The sequence below is a fragment of the Egretta garzetta genome, unplaced genomic scaffold (assembly GCF_000687185.1).
Source record: "Egretta garzetta isolate BGI_Z169 unplaced genomic scaffold, ASM68718v1 scaffold633, whole genome shotgun sequence".
NCBI lineage: Eukaryota > Metazoa > Chordata > Aves > Pelecaniformes > Ardeidae > Egretta > Egretta garzetta.
Genome location: NW_009259195.1, coordinates 1229489 through 1250129, shown reverse-complemented (window position 1 = coordinate 1250129; position 20641 = coordinate 1229489).

The window sequence follows — 20641 nt, the reverse complement described above, 5'->3', positions numbered from 1 at the left end:
GGTTACTCAGCCGTTCTTCGCACGTCCACAGGATGGTCTGAGCCTGCCTGTTGGCTTCTCTCTGAAGAATGTCCTGAATGGAGCTTGCTGTCAACACAGATTTCAGGACAAAGGAGGGGGATTTTTAAAAATGTAAACTGGAGCACGGTGCCTAACTCTGTAGAACTGTTAGTGGGAGCAAGGCACATTACTGCCCTTTGTGCTTCTAAAAATCATCCTGAGAGTTATTTATCAGATTAAGTTTTTAACACAAATAGTTTGGCTCTTGCCACAGTCTGTCCATTCAGATCACCAGGAAGGAGGAAGAGCTTGAGTTTTGCTCTTGGATTATCCTCAAGAAATGTTCATGGCTAAAAAACGTACTGAGGGAGGCTGTGTTTAAATCTCCAACCAACACTATGCAAATATTTGCATGCTTTAACTTAACTCAACATAAATCAGGGTTCTTGTCAATGAATTGCTTGATTAATCAGTGGCTTAATTTGTGCATCAGAGCAAGAGGGAGAAAAACAACCAAAACCAGCTGTGTGATTGATTTTTTCTTTCCTCCAGACCAGCCCAAAGTATTGTATAAATAACTAACTTCTATTGTGGTTAACTTCCGCAAAAGATAAAGAGGGAGGCCAGAAGCTTGCTTTTCCACAGTCCACACTTGAATACTGGTAGATCCGGGGCTGTGAAAATCCCAGTACAAGCCTGGAAAGGCCCAGGGATGATGAATGTTGGGTCACTGGATTACACAAGTTAGATCAGGTTGGGTGGTTTGACCCAGAGTTCCTAAAAAATATGAGAGTTTTCAACATTTTTAAAATGGTCTCCAACTTTTGAGCTCTCTGGCAGGGTAAGCTTTCATGTACAAGTAGAGTGGCCATTCAGAACATAAAGGCCATCAGAATGACTATATTTTTCAAATGAAAGGTACATGTAGTCAAGGATGACGTTCTTGTGGCAAGTAGCAGATTCTCTGACTGCCAGACAAACATACAGTGCATCGAGTAGTCGATGCTAATCAGTAAATGGATGCCTAATCTCTGCTGAAGACCCCAACGCTTGCTGACTCCCAGCATATTCAGTGGCCGGCTCACCTTGGCCTGGCTCTGTCCCTGCCCTGCTCCATCCTGCAAACGCCAGCCCCTACTTACTTACCACACTATTTAAGGGCATTTTGAGTTGGGCTATGATACCTCTACTGGCAAAGCAGGTTGGAAGTGTTTGACCAGGAGGTGCCCTCCTGCCCCTTGGCACCAAAGGGCAGAAGATGTGGATGCTCTGCAAGGATGATACATCTGAGGTAAGCAAGTGTTTCACACTTGGGCTGACTTTACCCTCTACACCACACATGGGTGCTTATCCTACTCTCCATGTTTGCCATGATATGCATTCAACGCAGCAGGTAAAATAACAACATTTTAGTTATTAAAGCTGTGTGTAACCGCTTGTGCTACAGAGTCAGCTCTCCCTGCAGCTGCAGGTCAGTGCAAGAACAAACTTGCTGTAGTGCTACACACGGTTCCCCAGTCACATCAGGAATCAAACAGCGGGACATGTGTCACAGTCTATGTAATGAGAATTTGGGTGTAAGCGACATCCTTTTCCTGTTAGACTGAGTGAACTGGAAGGTCTTGGAAATTTGTCAGGTGATAAGGAACTGAGAAATAGAGGCTGGGCTGCTCAAGGTATGGGGTGTGGAGGAAAGAATGGGTTTGTGTGAAATCACAAACCTTGGCAGGTCCTGTGTCTGCCTTTGCCCCGGACTCCTGCATGACCAGGAGAGATGCAACATCTCTCAGTTGTGGTGTGAAGTGGGTACAGGAGAGTGGTGAAACACCCCTCCTACTCAGGAATACACTCAGGAGTGCTCGCCACGTTTTGCTGGGGCTTGCAGAAAGAGGGGCTATGACAGGGGACCCTTTGGGGTACACACCAAGAGGTCAGAGCCTGGAACTGAGACTGCAGTCATCTCTCTGATAGCACCATGCACTCGAGCAATGGGAGAAGCCAAGCCCCCTCAGGGAGAAATGGCACTTAGCATATTTTAAAAAAATACCATTCAGAAATACCATCAGCCGCTCAGAGATTGATTTAATTTTTTTATCTCTTTCCTCTCTGCTGTCTCTTTTCTTTGCTTTCTTCTGCTTTGCCTGCAGTGTTTTCCACCGAAAGACTTCAGTGTTTGGACAGTCTCACATTTATGCTGACAAACCCCAGAGACCTGTGGTGTGAAGGAGACATATATAAAATACCATGCAGCAAGTTGACAGCCAGGGTTTTCAGTTGCTTAAAAAGCCCTTCAGAACTGAAGCGTTGACTGTCCTTTGCCAGACACTATGCAGTTTTAAAATAGTGGCTACACAGTAGGAGTTCCAGTAGAAACATCACTGCATTAAAATTGAGTCAGACCAGAAGAAAAAAGATGGAAAAACACAAATTTCCTGGCAGATACAAAATAAGACAGAAATTTTTCTTGCTGGAGATTCGCTATTACCAATATAAAAGGCCACACCATCGTGGAGGTCCGACACGATGCATTTGGGATAATGCAAGCTTTAATGTTTGATAAGCACTTAAGTGGCAGCCAGTCAGAGATGGGGCAAGAGACACATATCTGTATGAGCACTCCTGAAAGTCTCCTGGAAATGTCTAGGGTGGTGTTTTAATGGGCCATGAATACCCAAATCCTTAAGGTAGTGCTGAAAATTTCAGCCCGCTATAATGCTGGACGTGCTACACATGGAAAAGCAGCAAATGTATTCGCCTGCAGCAGAATCAGAGATTCTTTGAGGAGCAGAAACTTCGTTCTAGCCTTGGAGCTTTCCACACCCTGATGAGTTTGTCAAAGCTGTATGTTTAAGATTTGGATTAAATGTAGGAGAGAATGTTTCAATAAATGTTATGTATCATGTGGCAATGCAAGTCACAGGTTTTAGTATAACCCAATAAATACTAAAGACAACAGCAAGAAAACAGAAAAGATAGCTCTTTGCATATTGTTGAAAAATACTGATAAATATGTGGGTAGCAAGGTTTATACAGATGCTCAGGCAGCAGCTACTTTCCAGGTGTTGCCCTTGACAACAGCGATGGGGTCCCGAAGGAAGAAGTGTTCCTAGACATACTGGAGGATGGTTTCCTTACAAGGTTTGTTTAGCAATCAACAAGAACAGACACTGTTTTCACTGTGTCCTAGGAAGTGAGCCAGGTATAATAAATAAGTAAGGAGTTGGTAAACATCCAGGGTCTCCTGTTCGCAGTATCATCAGAAAAACTCCTGGGGATATGTGCAGAAGTCAGCAGCACAGAAATATTGGCAATGTGGGAACAAAGAATGAGGTAAAGAAAGTTGACTGATATTGCCAGAAGAAACATCTTGTAAAAGTGGAAGACATAAAAGAGAAAGTTAGAAGTGATTTCATTTCAACAAATAAAAGCAATGTTACTTTTTACTTGCAACATAAGGAGCAAATTCTAAACAAATTTGTAAAGAAAAATATCGATTTTATGCATGCAAGTTTTGGCTTGTTTACAAGCATTAGGTAAATATGGCTACACATCCAGAAATCAAACAGAGGCTTGGGGCAAATGTACACTTCTTTTTTCTTTCTCATATAATGACTAATGACAAGGTCAGCAGTTGAATTTGCACTGATCTGTATGTATCATAAAGAACGGTGTATCCCTTTACCCCTGTTGGGAGAAAATAATTGCATTTTTTCGTTAATGAAAGCAACTGCTGATACCCTCCTTGTCTTGATAAACCTGACATCTTTTTCCAAGTCCTTTGAAACTGTTGGGGTCTTAGCTATGTTATGACTATGGGATGATTCTGCAGTATGGAGGAAAAGAGTCCCCTTTTCCATATTCAGGCTTGTTCCATCCTATTTGATGCTCCTTTGCTCCTGACTGGAATGGAGTAGGTAGCTGCATTCATTTAATCTCTTCCAGACTACTACTGAACAGCCCTATCACGTTGTTATTTACCTGTTTTCCCTCTAAATTAATTTCTCATGATATGCATGTCAAACAGAAACGTTCATTGCTTCTACACATCTCGCTTGTCTTTCTTTGAACTGCCTTGCTCCTGCCGTGAATCAGTTGTGAGACAAAGAGATTTATCTCATCTAAGTTTAAATATGTAGAAGTTAGACCTAATCTAGTCTGATTTAAACCTGGCAAATTCTCTGACTAGTCTATGGAGAAAAACAAGCATCTCAAGAGGGCAGCTTTTTCATATCTGTTTCAGAAAGATTAGATATCTTTCTTTGGTTCAGGTGTATTGAATACCTGGCACTGCTGTAGATGTCGGAGGCAAATGTAAGTTCTTCAAATGTCTGAAGGCAAAGGTGGACATAAGGCTTCTTCCTGATGAAGAAGCCACCCTGCTGTCTCTATATGGTCAAAGGAGACCTAGCAACCAGTGTCAGTGGAAGTTTTGGTACAAGTCCTCCTCCTAAAGCAAAATAGACCAGATGAACTGTGCCCAGACTTCTAGCATGGAGATACCTGTTTAGGATCACCCACAGCTGATGATCCCATTGACACTGGTGAGGAGCTCTGATACAACAGTAATGATTATTCTAAGAAATTATTGCATGTGAGAGAGCATTTACCTGGCAGACCAGAGCCATCAGATTGCCTATGCCAGAAAATATGGAGGATTCATCATACATTTTCAGTCAGTTCTGTTTTCTTGTGTCATGTTCTTGAGCCATTCTCCATCCTTTCTTGCATTTTGTTCACTATGGTTTTGACCCCACTATCTACCGATATTTTAAGCTGAAGAATACAGTATGCCAACCAGATCTGTTTCTTGAGTGATTGCCATTAATTTGAAATCATGCAAAATGTGACTACGGCTACACATAGTAGCCTGCTAAACAGCCACGCATGGCCTGGGGCAGATTCACAGTATATTTGGCACCCTTAGAGAAAACAACGCAGCACTTTTACCATCTTTAATTGGAGGTAAGCTATTCTTTGTAGAAGCATGTATTGTACAAGGAATGGGGAATACCATGAGTACCAGTAATACCTTGCATAACAGTAAGAAGTTAAAAGGGAACTTGTTTTTAAGGGCTCCCATAGCAATAGGCTCTGCATCACATGAGCAATCCCCTCAGCCATCTGAAAATAAACCGCATTTAATTGACTGGATAAGCAGATCACATACGTTAAAGCTAGGAATGCCCCTTCAACTGTAACTTTGAACTGTAGCTTGCACACCCTTTGGCAACGCCTTTACACAGAAACGTGTACATCCCTTGGCTATAACAGTAATTTTGGCTGCAACAGTAACATGTACACCCTTTGGCAAAGCTCTTGCACAGAGGAGGAGAAAACTTTTTTGAGAAGTGGAGTGTTTCCCAGTTAAACCCTGGCTGTACAATACTCTCACTTTATTATTGCAAGAGTATCTTTGAAAATATCTTTCATCCCACTACACCGAAAAAGTACATTGCACCATGCACACCATCAGCAAAGAGAAAAGGGGCAGTCTAGGCTTCTTTTGGGTTGCAAACCAAATTCTGTTCTCAGCAATGCCAATGGTGATCTGTAACAAGTCCACTGAATTCACAGGAGTTACTAAATGCTTCCATATCATCAAGATCAGAATATCAGAATTGGACCATTTGGTCACATTTACGCACATGTACAAATTTCACTCTAAAAGGAAGCATTTACTTAACTGACCTACAGAAATTCTTTGCTTGACTCTTCTTTCATCCAAGCGAATTAAAATAATACCAGGAAGGCTTCCATGCAGCAAGTAAGCAACCTCTGAATTAAAATCCTCAGAAGCACAAAAACTTCTGTGCATGCTGTGATGAGCATAAATAATTTTCACGACATACATTTTGTAAGAAAGGCCATTGAACTTGTGACAAGCCATGCTAAAATCTGTTGGAAATTTGTGTGTGTGTGTATATATGTACATGGGTGTAAACAATCTTTCATTAAAAAATGTGTACATTGTAGCAATGAGGCAGCCAATGAAATGAGCCAAAGGGCAGACTCTAACTTGGCTCAGCAGTCATGAAAGAAGATGAGCCAAGGAGGAGCAAAGGACATTGCAAACAATCTGGCACAGGTTCCTGGCAGTCAGTGATCACTTCAGGTATTTTTCTTTCAAGGTGTGTACGGGCACATCCAGTGACTCACCTGTATTTATATACAAAGAGCCAAGACGGACCCATACCTTGGCCCTGAGCTGTACCAAGTCCCATATTTACAGCCTGTCTTGTTCCAGTAAATAGAAATCAAGTAGAAGAGCTGCCTGTTAAACTGTAATCTTGTAAAAGTGAAGCGTCTTTCAGTGATTGAACATCTATAGCATTGGGTCTGACTGATGCAGAATAACTCTGCCTCTTTGAGGGGTAGAGAAAGCCACCAACCAACAGGACGAGGAACCCATCGTCCAGCTGTCACTATGACATCCTTGCTCCATAAAACCTGCAGTGCCTTCACTCTTCTCTTGTCACTGCTTTATCAGTCAGAAGTTACTGGGGCTTCAATATATTTGATATACTCTGGTCTTCATATTCCATTTCCCATCAGGGCCTCCCTGGCATTCCCTTTCCCAGGCTCCCTTTCGGTGCAAACCTACAGACCTTCAACTGATATTGTAAAACAACTTACTGTTTCTAAATTCACCTTGCCACCTGCGATAATAATGTGCTCAAGGAGAGACATGGTGAGGCAGCATTTTTAATTCCCGCTTTTTTTGGAGACATATTTGACTGTCATTTTCCTTTGTCATTGCTGAAGGAGAACAGAGCTGGCTGAACATGACAAACAGAATCATAAAAGCCTAAGTAAAGGTATAGATTTGCTATAGCCTTACTCAGCATGCAGTGGAAAATAAAGTTTTTAAGTGTTGGAGTGATAAAGGTTAGGCTGCATTGCAGGCCCTCAAGTCAGGATACCTTTGGGTTCTCCTTGGGGCATCCTGGAGGCTCTTTGGTTCCACATGTTGCCTTAAAATGAGTGTATCTGAATGACACACACAATCTAAATCTACAGGAATTTTTCAATTGCCTGGGGAAATAAAGGTAAAATGCCAAATACAATCATGGAGCAAAACAAGGTTAATAGAATTGAAGACTACTTTTCCCCCTGAAACTAAAGAAAATCAAGAGGAACAAAAAACCACCAGCCACCTGATAGTTCCTGTGGTCTGGGCACTGTTCCCTCTAAAACCCCAAAAATGGAACTCTAGTGCTTTCATTCATGATATATGAAGAAATCAGGTGCTTTGGAAAGAAATGTCTTGTGATCAGTCTGTGCATCTGTCTGTTCTCCACTTAAGACTTTAAATCCATCATCTAGTTTCCATGCAAATAACCACTGGGCTGGACAGGAGCTACAAAACAATAGTCACTTTGGATGAGTGGATCATATACTGGGAAAAGGTATATTAAGCTCAGAAATTCATCTTCTAGAACACCAAATGTTCCTTCTCGTGTTGTCTTTTGTAGTCCTATCATGGACCATCCAACTACTGACTTGCAGTCTTCATGCAATGGACAGCAGATACCTCCTTGTATAAAAGACTATAAACAATGCACACGAAAACAAGGAGTCATCACCAGAAACACGTTACGCTACAGACTCGGCTTGAAAACAGCGCCTGACTAATGGTGCTTGCAAAGAGTTTGAATGAGGATAATGAGGTACTTCTGCAACACATGTTTACAGGTGCTTCCTCCGTAGCTTGAAAAGCAACTTGAGATAAAACACAAGGATGTCTGCTTGAAAAGGAAACAAATTGGCTTATTAACTTCGCTTTCCTGGCAGTGTTAGCAGGCTGAATATGTTTCAAAAAAAAAAAAAAAGCAGGAATTAAAAAGAAGAGGGGATTTTTGTTTTACATCTAAAGATGGATTAGTGAAAACTGTGATACATGGCTACATCTACATTGGGAAAGATTATGAATATGTATTTCCGTTTTATTTTAACTGGATATTCCCTAAAGTTAAAAAGGCTTTCGTTTATGGTGAAAATCTAATTATTCAAAGTCATTAGTCTATTCTCCTTCAGTTTTTCTGTGCTTCTGGCCATAAAACTCAGGCTTTGAGGAGTTCATTCTCTAGCAAGAAAATCAAAACTTCTGAAGCTTTCAACTTTGGTAGAAAGTTGTTTGACGGTAAATAAGTGTCATGCTGATGTTCACCCTGCCCCGGTGGAGATGTACACCACATGGCCATACACCCACGTAAGCCTTCATGGCTGTCTGTATGGTCATGGAACGAAATAGATGTTTTCAGAGTTATCAATCAGCTCTATTTACAAAGCTGAGAAGGACCACACTCTGCAAGAACATGTTTCTACCAACATAGCTGATTAGCTCAGAGATATATGCCTACAAGGTAAACATCTATGCTTGGGTAGAAGACTTCCACTCTTGATGTTTTCTGAAAAAAAAGTTCAGCTTGAAAAATTATTTGAAAATTTGCTTTTGATTCCAAAGCAGCTTTGATACAAAATTTTAATAAGCCTCCAAAAAGATTCTCTTTGCAGCAGGAGAAGCATCTCTGAACACTTGAACATGATATTGAGCCTACTCTGCATAAAACATTTACTTTTACAATTGACTGAGAAGTTTTCCTACATCTGGGCATCAGCCTGAACCTGGTTTTCATCAGCTTTGCTGATGAACATATTGAATTCTTGATTAACATATTAATTACACAGTATCTTCAAAATACATGGGGTTTTCTAATTCTTTCACATAGTCTGACAATAAAACAAAGGGCTTAGAAAATGGCATCTGAGTGGCTGAGAGAAGGCAGATTGAAGAAGCTCTATGTCACATCTTACTTGAACTTTACAGGGATGTGTGTTTTATTTGTTTACTTAAATACAATTTCTTACAAAAAAACCCAATGAACGTCCATACTCACAGGACACCTGAGCATAGCAATGCATTTGGAGGGCACGGTTTAAAAAATTGAAACTCACAGACAGTGCCAGGACAAAGTTCCTTTTGTCTTTTTACAACTCTCCTATGAATATTCCTGTATCTATTGAAGGAAGTGATTTTTTTTCCCCTCAGTGAAGATAGGTCAGTATTTTCTCTTAAACTTTACAGTTTTACAGCCAAAATCAGTAATTACTGTGCATAGAAACCTACCATAACACCTAGGAACCAGGCACCCAGCTTAAAGTCTCATCTGAGGCTGATTGAATATTTTATTTCAAAAATAGCTTCATTTGACAATGACTGCTTAGAGCTTGATCTCATTTCTTTTGCCAGGTTGATGACAGTAGTGTGGGTATATGCTGGATTGTTCAACATTGCAATGCCAAAAACCTGTCTTTAGTCAGGGCTTCAGTCCTCACCTGTGGAAGAACACAATGGGCAGATATGTAGTCAAAAAGTTCAGACAGGTTTTGAAAGGGAAGTAATATAATTTCTTTCTATGAATGAAATTACTCTAGAAATTATATAGAATCATAGAATCATTTGGTTGGAAAAGACCTTTTAAAATCATTGAATCGTACCATACCTGCCCACTACTAAATCTACTACTATCTTACAGGGATCAATAAAAAATCAGATATATTTGCTTCTCATTCTTGAAATGTATGTTATCTCTAAAAAAAAATCCTGAATACCCACAAATACTGAGAGAAATCACCTCTGAAGTTAACAGCATTCAACAGATCTCATTTCAGTTCAGTGCAATATAAAATAGGTTTTTTCATACATTATCATAATATTTAAATAGGTGCTACTGCTGCTATAAATCTATCCTAATCATGAAATCAAAGTTCCTTTTGCATATCAAGAGATCTTGAAAACTGCCTGAAAGTTTGCCAGATCTTTTCCGAAATATGTCATCTTTGTAGAGGTTATTCTCAGAGCATACCAGTGACTTGAAAACCCAAATATACTTTCTAAATCTCACTGCAACAGACAGAAAAATATCCATCCAAGGATCTCTCACAGACCTGAGATAGTTACAGGTAGGTGTTATATTCCTTAGTATGCCATCTGTCAAGTGATAGACGTTGGCAGAGATTGCTTCTTTATTCAGCTTTTCTTCTCTCAAGAAGATAGTTTCAAATTTTTCCTACGTATTTACAGGAGACAAACAAGCTGCTGTAGATTTATGCTTTGTTTTACACTGTTAGAGCTTTCTCACTTTTTTGCTTCAGTCTCGGTCACTAGTGGTGGCCACACCTTGCCAGGTTGGGGATGGTGGATCTAATGGAGTGCAGCACCTCTGAAATACAATATGCGAAGTACCAGTTTAATAGACCAAAACGCTACAGCACTATGGCAAGCCTTGTAAGATGGGACTGTAGACAAAGCATGCGAGTTGAAGGTCTTTCAATGATTGAAACAAGCAAGAGAAAATGTCAGAATTTACAGTCCTTGCAGACTGGGCTCTTAGTATGGCATTTTAACGTTACCATATGCAGAAGCATATAGTGGCTTCTGTCTGTTATGTTATGGCTCGATATTTGCCATGAAGAAGCCCCTTGTGACAGTGCAGAACTTTCACTCTAGTGCAAAATTTCTTCTGCCTGAAAAGCCCGAATTGAGCAGGCTGCCTGAAATGCTCAGATTCTGTTGTGTACCTGCAGCAGGTTATATTTGTACAGATTCATATGGTCAAGACGAGCTAAGGCTTTGTCCCCGACCTCCAGTCTCTATCAGTAACAGGCTGGGTCTCATCACTGTGTGTGCAAGCAAATGAGGGCACAATTACCTGAAGGTAACACCCTGCTTAATTTGTAAGACTAAGGCCTTGTGTGTTCTTCTGGGTTCTTCTGCCCGTGGTACTTGGTCATAAAAAGTGTTGACCAGCAGTGTACTTCTAGAACTGTTTAGCACATATTTGCAAAAAGGATCTGCCAAAAAGTTGATTCTGCCAAACATTTGTAGACTGGCATCGATACTGCACGGGGGCATCTCAACACCACTGCAGCACATGGATAAGACTCACCTTGTTCCAAGGTTGTAAATAGGCTGAAAATACAAGCACACACTTGAGTGCTTCCCTATTTAAGGATGCTTTTTCAGCTTGACCATTGAAGATAATTATGAAAGCAAGAATCACACAGTTTTTGGTAAGGAAATGTACTCATCAGGAATATCACCAGTACATTCTTAGGACTAACATGATTTAGACTTAGCCCTTTGATGATGTTTGTTACAATACAGAAGGTACTTCTTTACATGACACCGGATATTGCAGGGCTTGATTGCTGTGGCTGAGGGCTTAAGGCATTTTATAATGAAAGAGTTATGATTTCAAAAATCCCCCAAATTACAAACAGGGTATCCTGGCTCCTGTTTTGCCTTTGAAGGGGATAAAATTGTTTTGCTTACATAAGCCACTAGGAGTAGCTCCCCTGTCAGACTTCATCTGTGCTCATATTCACCTCTCTCTACGTGGTCTCCTTTTCACATTCATCTGTGTTTGTAAAGTCTCTTTCTGCATTGTGCCCTTACCGGTGATAGCATCTCCTCGAGCAACAGCAGTGCCCTCAGGAGCACTGCCCTGACCCCAGCCTGCCCGACCCTCTCTAGGAGAGCTGATGGACTTACAGTCATTTCTGTACATCTTCAGAAGCCAAGTTTCTGCAGCTCCATGGGACTCAGGAGCTGCTCCTTTAGTCTTCCCAAATAAGAAGAGGAAAACCAGTCTCTCTTCTTCAGACCCAGGAATAAAGAAGTCTAGCAGCAGAACTGAGTCCTTCCTTTCCTTCCCTATCCCTGTCCCTGTCCCTGTCCCTGTCCCTGTCCCTATCCCTACCAGGTCAGTATAAAAGATAAAAAATTGCAGTTTTTCCAGTCTCTTATTTACCCTTAGGCTCTTCCTTCTGCTCTCTCCTCACTTTTCTTTTACTCTGTTTCCTTTTCTAGTGATTAATTTGTGATTCAAAGGGAAAACTTTGTGGTTTATGTGCCTATGGATGACTTCTGTCCTGATCGGTCAGGAGTTGGGAACTTGGGAACAGCCTGACTTCTTTAGGAGAGCTACAAGGATGAATCCCTCAAATAAAAGTGAATGGTGTGAGCCATGAAACCCACATTTGGATCTGGATCCCACACTGTCTGTGAGGTTTTGGGTTCCATGGGTCAGTCCATGCCTGAAACAAAAAACTGGTATTTGCCATCCTTGTCTGCATCCAGGTTACTTTCTTGAATCCTGCTTTTTTAAGAAGTGACACCTAAATAATCAGCTGATGGACATCCACCAAAGAGAGTGATGATGCACCAGCCAATATCTATTGTATTTTTAAATTCTTATTAGTTTAGTTGACTCCCATTATATATACTCATAAGATGACTGTCCTGCTTTGGCTGTCTCCTTGTCTGGTCACGCAATTAGAAAAAATGAGTTCAGTTCTGGGCACATGACACTGACAGGAGGGAGAGAGGAGCAGGAGAGCATTTCAGGAGAAAGAACACATATGATTAAGCACTGGAATGATTGATTTATGATGAAAGATTAAAAGAACTGAATATGTATAGCTAAAGGGAAACATGCTGAGTGCCTATGAGTAAGTGGAGGGTGTAAGCACCAGGGAAGAGAGGAGGTGGTTGCAGGGGCCTATGAAGAAACATGAAGGAAAATCTGGAGCAAAGGATACGTTGGTGTCTATTAGGAAAAACTCAGGAGGGAAACTGAGGGAGTCACCTCCAGGTGAGACTGCAAAACTGTTGCTGCAGTAAATTTTGGGACAGTAACACTCTCAGAGAATATTTCTAATCTTTGGCATGGGCTTGTTTGAAAGCTTGACCAAAAAGGCTTCCCAGTTGTGAAAAAAAGGAAAAAGAAAGCAAAGTGACTTTCCTATGACTCAAAAGAAGCAGCAAATTTGCTACTGTGAAAAAGCTGTGGTTGAAAGGTGCCACAGGTTAATCCTATCCCCATTGCTCTTGCTCTTGCAAGCTTTCATAATTCCCTTTCTATAAAAACTCTTTCTTAGGGAGACCTGAGGAAAAAACAGGGCTGAGAAGTCTCAAGATTAAAGTGTCTGAAAATAGTTTTTGGCTAAGAGAGGTGTGCAGCTTTCTTCTGGAGAGAAATTATTCCCATTTACCATCTTGTTAGCATTTGAAAATCAAAGTACAGAGTCTGTTCAAAATATATCTTTGTTGTTCAATATGTAATATATGCATTTAAGAAAAGATGAAGAGCTGGTACATGAGACGAGCTGCTCACCTGCTGAGCTCTGCAGGGCTTTCTCTTTTCCTTCATTAAAACAAAATAATTCAGGAAATTAATAGCTCTGTAAACAAACTTCAGTGCTACATACTTTCATATGACAAAAGGTACTGGACTCAGAACTGAGATTAAAAATGAACTTGCCTGTGCCCAGGAGTGAACAGCCAAAAAGGGCATAAGCATTATAAAATACGATAACATATAGTCTCTGAACTAATATTTTTTCTGTATCTTTAGGTACACAGGAATAGTAACTTGTGGTTGTTTTTACTGTTTCCCAGATTAAGGGCAAATAGAGCCAGGGAATGTCCTTTGTACAATAGTTTCCTAGTAAAACTCTACTTCAGCTACAAACGACAGGTGACGTATGGAACACAGCAGTGAGTGAAACATTCCTGGGAAAACTATTTACCCAAGTTGCATAGAGAGAAGAGAATTTATCGTGTAAAAACATCTCACTTTGATATGCTAGACCATGAGGACTATGAAATTAATTCAAATATACAAATATGGGAGGAGGCAAGGTGGGGCTAACAAGTGATACAGAAGTTAATCTACAGTTTTAAAAAAAGAAAAAAAAAAAACCAACAGCACAATGGAAAAATAGATTCAGTGCCATGCATGAAGGAGGCAAAGCTTTGCTTGCCTATTGCTTAACCTTAATGTTCTTTTAAGGTCATTTTTATATTTCATAATAACAGAGGAGATAAGCAGCACCTACAAAGACAGGTGCAAGCACTGCACTCCTCTGCTCGTGTGCTGAACTGGTTGGACAGGAGCTGGCACCAACCCAGGAGCTGTGCAATATGTGGGCAGCAAGGCACCGACTGAATCTGGACTCTCAGATCCCCACCTAGGAGGCACAGACAGGTTACCCAGAGCCATATAGCACCTTACCTCTGGTTTTGTCTTTCTCTAAAGCGACCCTTCAAAGGTATTGAGGGAATACCACTAGGCATGAGCGTGCCACGTGCTATGGAGACCTTTGTGTCTCCAGCCCTCAGTTTCCCCAGTTGTAAAAGGAAGATGTTGCCCCAGTTGCACAAGCATCTTGTGAGACTTTTGTAACTGGGATTTTGGAAGCTGTCAGAAGCCGGAGTGGAGGAAACCTTTTCCAGAGCTTCATGATATCTTTAGCTAAACGTTCTAATACATGTTCTCTGTCCAGTCGGCATAACAGCACTGCGATCACATCTATTTTTGCCTGGAATAAAGATTGGCAGGAAAAATTGTGAAGCTTATTTACAAAAATGCTCATGATACTGGGTAAGATGTTCTTCATTCTCATTTTCTCTATAAAAGCAGAAATTCTATTCTCTAAGAAATGAATTCAGAATGACATCACGTGCTGGCAGGAAAACTTATCGGCCTCCCTTCCCACTCTGCACTGGCAGTGGTACTGACACATCTGTTGGTGTTTTGGTCGAAACATTTGTCATCCCAGTTATTTGCACAATATAAATGTGCGTTAGCTATGATTTTGGTTTGTGTCTAACAAACAAGTGTACAATTTGGGGTCTGCCATCAGTATGTAGGATTATGTCAAAGAAAGAAATGGCAAAACTAAATGATTCTCCGTCGTAAGAAGAGCATGGTCGTGGGGAGATAAGAGGCTTGACAGTGCAAAAGCCAGCAGTGATGAGACCTAGATGTGTTTAACTATGCAGCAGTATCTACCTGACAAGGACTACAATCTTTTCCCAACAGTTAAAGACGGTCTTTATGTGTCAAGAAGACAATACTGGAAAACACATGATAGGACACATAAGATATGGACAGCTGCCAGGCCTCCGAACAGCTGTGTGGTGTATAAGAATCACTGCAGCTGTATTTAAACTAGAAATTAAATCTTTTTTTTTTTTTTTTTTTTTTTTTATTTACTGTGTTCAGGCTTTTTACTTATCCTAAAGGAAGCATTAGCAATTATGAAATGTTTATTTCCCCACAAGACGTGCTGTTTTTGTTTCTGCTGTCTGTGAGCTCTGATATTCAGGAGACATCAGTGCTCATCCTTAAGACTGTGTAGGTAGAGCAGGGGGGATATTTTCTTTACCTGCTTTGGTTAGTGGGAGCAAGGCATTCAAAGAGCTTTACACCACTTTAGGAGCAACCTGAAAAGGAGTAAGGAATCAGGTCTCTCCCGGTGTTTTGGAAACACAGGGAAAGAATCCAATACCAGCATGTGTTCAGGATCCTTATGACACCAAGAACTTCCAGGCAGGATCCTATAAGCTTGGTGGGTGTGCAGAAAGTGGAGCACTTCTTATCAAACTTTGGAGATGCTCTTCTCATGCAGGTTGAAATAGTATGCTCAAATGAAATGAACTGATCACAATGGAGTTGGGCCAGAAGCAGTTTTGCTTGGCTTCCAACCTCACCTATTCCTTTTCATTTTTTGTAAAAAAAAAATTAAGAAGCACATGAAGTGGAGGAAATACCTGATCTTGAACATTGTCTCCCCTTCTCTATAATTCTGAGTAGGTGGAACACCAAATTGTGAAACATATGTGACTTGTTTCTAGAGAAGAAGACAGAACAGCCCCATCAATTACATAAATTACTGGCAATATTAAATTCCTCAAGGGTCAGCTTGTCTTGTCGTGGCATGTTTGGCTGTTCGCTAAGGCCAACCGATGAATGGGATATTAGATGTCTTCCACGGTATGGACATGGATTGCTGGTTCCCATGCAAGCTGTCAGCTTTACTACCGCTAGAGCTAAACAAGATAGTAGTAGGTACCTGTGGTTTTGGAATGAAAATTCTTGGGTTCTCCCTACAAAGCCACATCTACGGTGTGTGGTTTGGCTGGCAACCGTGGATTCTGATTTGTATGCAACCCTGTGGACACTTCTAATTTAAAGTTTGTATGAAAGGCTAGCTCTGTGGCCACTTTTAATTAAAGGAGATTTCCGGTAAAGTTAGTCAACAATTTTTGTTACTGAAGGGAGAGTACAGAGCCATGTTAAAGAATTTTTGGACAACTGTTGTGAAAATAAATGGTATAACATTTGGTAACAATCATGAAAATGTGTGAAATTTCATATGGTGTTTTATTGTAAGAACTAAATCCAGAAATTTTCATTTGATATGAGTTCTCAAACTTTCTTTTCCTGTTTTTCATTACTCTCCTGGTTATTAGGGTTAGATTCACTGGAAGGGAGAGGGAGGGGGTTAGAGACATTACAGCCCCAGGCTTTCAAAGCAGCACTGTCATTTCCAGGTCACCCCTTCAATCCACATAAAGTTTTGGTGCTATAACATCCATGGTGAGGAGATCCCAAGTTCACTACCTGCTGAATAGAGAATGACTTCTTTTTGCTTGTTTTGAACACAGTTCCTACTAGCATCCAGGAGGGATGTCATACTTTGGTGCTGGGGCATTTTCTGCCTGAAATCCTAAACACTCCTTTGATGAAGGCTGGTCAACAGAAAACTAAACCTAATTCTTCACCAATTGTGACATTTATACCTCACAAATGGAGCATGATACACTTCATTATGATCTAGTAGACATCCATCTGTTCTGCAGAGGGGTAAATGGTCTCAAATGAGGGTGATAAATGGAAGATACAGTTAGTCTTTGGGTTCACAATTAATCATCTAAAAGTTTTTACAGTCTAAATAAAAAACCCTTCTCGCTTTGGTCAGCTGTAAGTCAGAGAAAGAGCAGGAGCAAAAGGCAGTGTTTACTCTGGAGTGGTACTTGGTTTTCTAGACTAAAAATACTGAAATTTTGAGTAATTTCTGTGAATAATGCCTAGTGAATCAGGAAGAATGGCAAAAAATCTTGGATATTTACACAAATAGAAAACCTATAAAAGATTAAATTTCAATAAATAAAATCATTTTCTTTTGATAATTTCAAAGTGCTTTGTTATGGTTCTAATCACTTCTTTTTTTTTCCTACTGTAATTAGCTCATCTTAAGGACGTGCAAACAAGTTGCTACAAGTGTTAGGCTACTTAGTAATAACTGTGCACTTCTTTACCCATCAATAATGTAAGATCATTTACTTCCAAGAGGGGGAATTCAGAAGAGGGATAGGCAACCTCAAATTACCATACATTTATAACCATGTAAAAGTCTCCCCACAGGCAGTTACCACAGATGAGCTAAATTACTGCAAATTCAGACTCTAGCTTACATCATATTAACCACATTATGTGCCTATCTTTACATTTTAAAACAAAACATAATTTCTACCCAGAAGACATCTAGTTCTCATATAGTTATGTTAAACTGAATTGTTTAGACAGCTGGAAAAAAACAAAGCATCAATTTTTTGTGAACTTAAGAAATTTGTTGATTCCATTCCTTTCCTGAAGAAAGTTTCAGCTCAGCTTCAATCACTCTTTAATTTCCTACTGGCAGATTTCTTTTTTTTTTTTCCCCAAGTGATTCTTTACCATCTCAACATGAATTTTTTTTTCCCATTGAAGTGAATGAAAGAATATCCCTTGATTTCCATTAGGAATTCGTGCCAGCTCCTGAATATGTAGAAGCCGTCAATATTTTCTCATTCTTCTTCCTATGAAAACTCATTCTACAGATTTTTAAGGCTTTTTTTCTGTAACTCTAAGGTGTGTGGAATTTAGAAGCCTTCACTGAAAAATCTGCAAGGAATCAGTTTACTGAAAATCAGCATAAAATCAGTAATCTGAAGAAAGAGGAGAATTCTGATTATTTATGAAAAAAAGATTGGCAAGACTTGGACCCCATAAGGGATCTAAGTAGGTACAGCACTCTTTATATCAAAGAAATCCAAAACTGGATAAAATTTCAGAGTTTCTTGTGCCGCTACTGAACCAGATGCCATTAGAAGATAAGCCACATTCATTTTCCAGCGCTTGACCTTCCAGAATGAGCAAAAGAAAAAGTAGAGACCAAAACTCACAGTGCAAGAGCGTGAGTTCAATTAGGGCTACATGCTGTGTCATTTTTGTTCTGTAAGCCATGTCACCTGCATCTGAATCTTTTAATTTCTTCTTAGCCATGACCATAGCTTCTGACTGCAAATCCATGCCTTGCTTGGGGAATTCCTGCAGGACATGCTCTGCTGGGGGGGAGTTGCTCCACCAGCACAACTAAGGCAGTTCACACCTTGAACTGTTAAGAAATGAGTCACACATTTTCACAGTCCTCCTCTAAAATGGGTTTTGTGTTGCTCACCTGGAACATATTAGTCTGTACCAGCAGGTAACCCGTCATCCATATTCAAAATACTGGACAGCAGACTGGTCAGGTACTGCTTGGTAGTGTCGGCCCCAAGTTGATGAAAAGTAGATCTGAACTTCGTTCTTCACCAAATTACTCCCCCATATGCCTAGACGACTGTGAATTGATTACTTTTATCCCCTCAGTTAAATGCATTCTTGGTCAGTATTTTCCAGACTCTGATGTATCTAGGAACTCTTCAATTCTAGTGTCCCCATGCAGTGTTTATTGCGTGAGCCATCTCCAAAGTCTTTTTTCTACCACGTATTTTTCCCTCCTAGAAAAGGCAATGTATATTTTTTAAACAGGAGACAGAAATCATCGAGTCATTCAGGCTGGGCAGGAGCTGGGGCAGTCTCTTCTCCAGCCCCCTGCTCAGAGCAGAGCGAGCGCAGACTTCAGACCTCCACAAAGCTGCATGAATTCAGGGACTTACAGTGAAAGTTACAAAATTCAGGAAACTTTGGGGATTTACTGGCATCTCCATGTAGTCATTGCCTGGCTAATGGCATTTTAAAAATAATACAGGCTCATGAATCATAGATAATCTACCTGTGTACTTGCCAATCCATTTGTTACTTTGATTCACTTTAATAACACCCATTTTTGCTCCAGTTTTTGTGTTTCACTATTCACCTGCTGTCTCCCTCACATACAGGGAAAGAAAGAAATGAATTAAGTAGAATCAGTCTGTGCAATCAGAGCTGAAGCCTCCTGAGCTGAAAAATGACTCACATTTATCTGCTGGCATCTCTCCTCACAAATCTCCTGCAGCAACATCTCTCAAAGTCTCTGCTAATTGAGCCATTTTCTGAATGCTAGCAGTGAATGGCATTAGTGAGACAGAGACCAACCAGCCTATGAAATTTGTCATTAGTGGGAATGGCAGCTTTCCTAGAAGATTTTTGATGAAGGCGTATTGAAAGTGCCGTTGAAGAAGTGTAATTTACTGCAAGCCTGCATTCAGCACTGACCTTCATGCTGCTCAGTAGTAAGCCAAGAAGCAAAGATGTTAAAATACAATGGAGGGTTTAAATAGAAGTGACTGTAATTAAAAATATATACTGGATTTGGGAAAAGCCTGGGTATGGTTTTAATAAAAGCATTACTGTGCCACTGATATTAAGATTTAAATCCCTCAGAAAGGAATCGCAGACATACCCATTGTCTAGCTCTCTAGACAGCTAAAGTGGCAAGCTCCTGCTCTTCTCCTGCATTATGTATCCAGCCGCATTGTCCTTCTTACTTCATTTTTGTAGATAGCTTAATTCCATAGCCCCATTTTTTATGGTCTATTAGGATGGAGCAGCAGGTGCTCATCAAAAATTCTGTGTGTTACTAAGAGCACCCATGACATACTAAAAACTTTTGAAGGATCAATGCATGCGTGGCAAGGCTGTTTCTCACTCATGGGCAGAGAATCCCACCCTGCCTGACAGCTAAAAGGACTCCAGTAATGCCAAATGGCAGCCGGTATCTTTTCTGCTAGAAGAAAAATTGCAGTACTCCTAGGAGTGTGAAAATCAAATTGTATTGAAGAAGAATATAAAAATCAGCCTGCTGGGTTAAAGAAAATGTCTGGTTTGCCCAGAGCTGTGCTTGGCATCAGACGCAGGTTGTAGGTGCCTGCCGGGAGGGAATGAGAAGAGCCGTGCCCTCTCCTGAGCTGTCCCCTCCCAGCAAGGCTCACCTGCACTTCAGAGGCTCCCTGAGCCGGAGGTTGTATCTGTTTCTTGGTGTTTGATGGACATGGTTAATTGCCTTTTTTTAGCTGCTTTATACATTTTGCATCCAGAAAATCCTGCAGCACTGTGTTCCACAGTGTAACAATTTAGTAAGTGAAAAAAATCCTTCGCTTCATTTGTTTTGAATCTTCTGATTACTCATTGCTGTGTGTGTCCATTCATTTCTGTTTTACCAGTAAAGAGGAATAATGATTCTGATTTGCTTTTCCCATGCAAGATTTAGAAAGTTGTGTAAATTTTATGGTTGGACTTGATGATCTTAAAGGTCTTTTCCAACCTAAATGATTCTATAATTCTATGAAACTTTTGTTTTTCTTCTTGGTGTAGGCAGAAAAGCTCCTACTCAAGCTTACTGGCATGAGTTTTCTGGACAAATATGTTTATACACATTCTGACAAGAATATTTTTTTTCTTCAACTATAAGTTAGAAGAAGGTAACAAACTTACGTAGGTAAAATCAGAGGAAAAAGGGGCCAGAGTTTACCTATACTCTCGGCAGC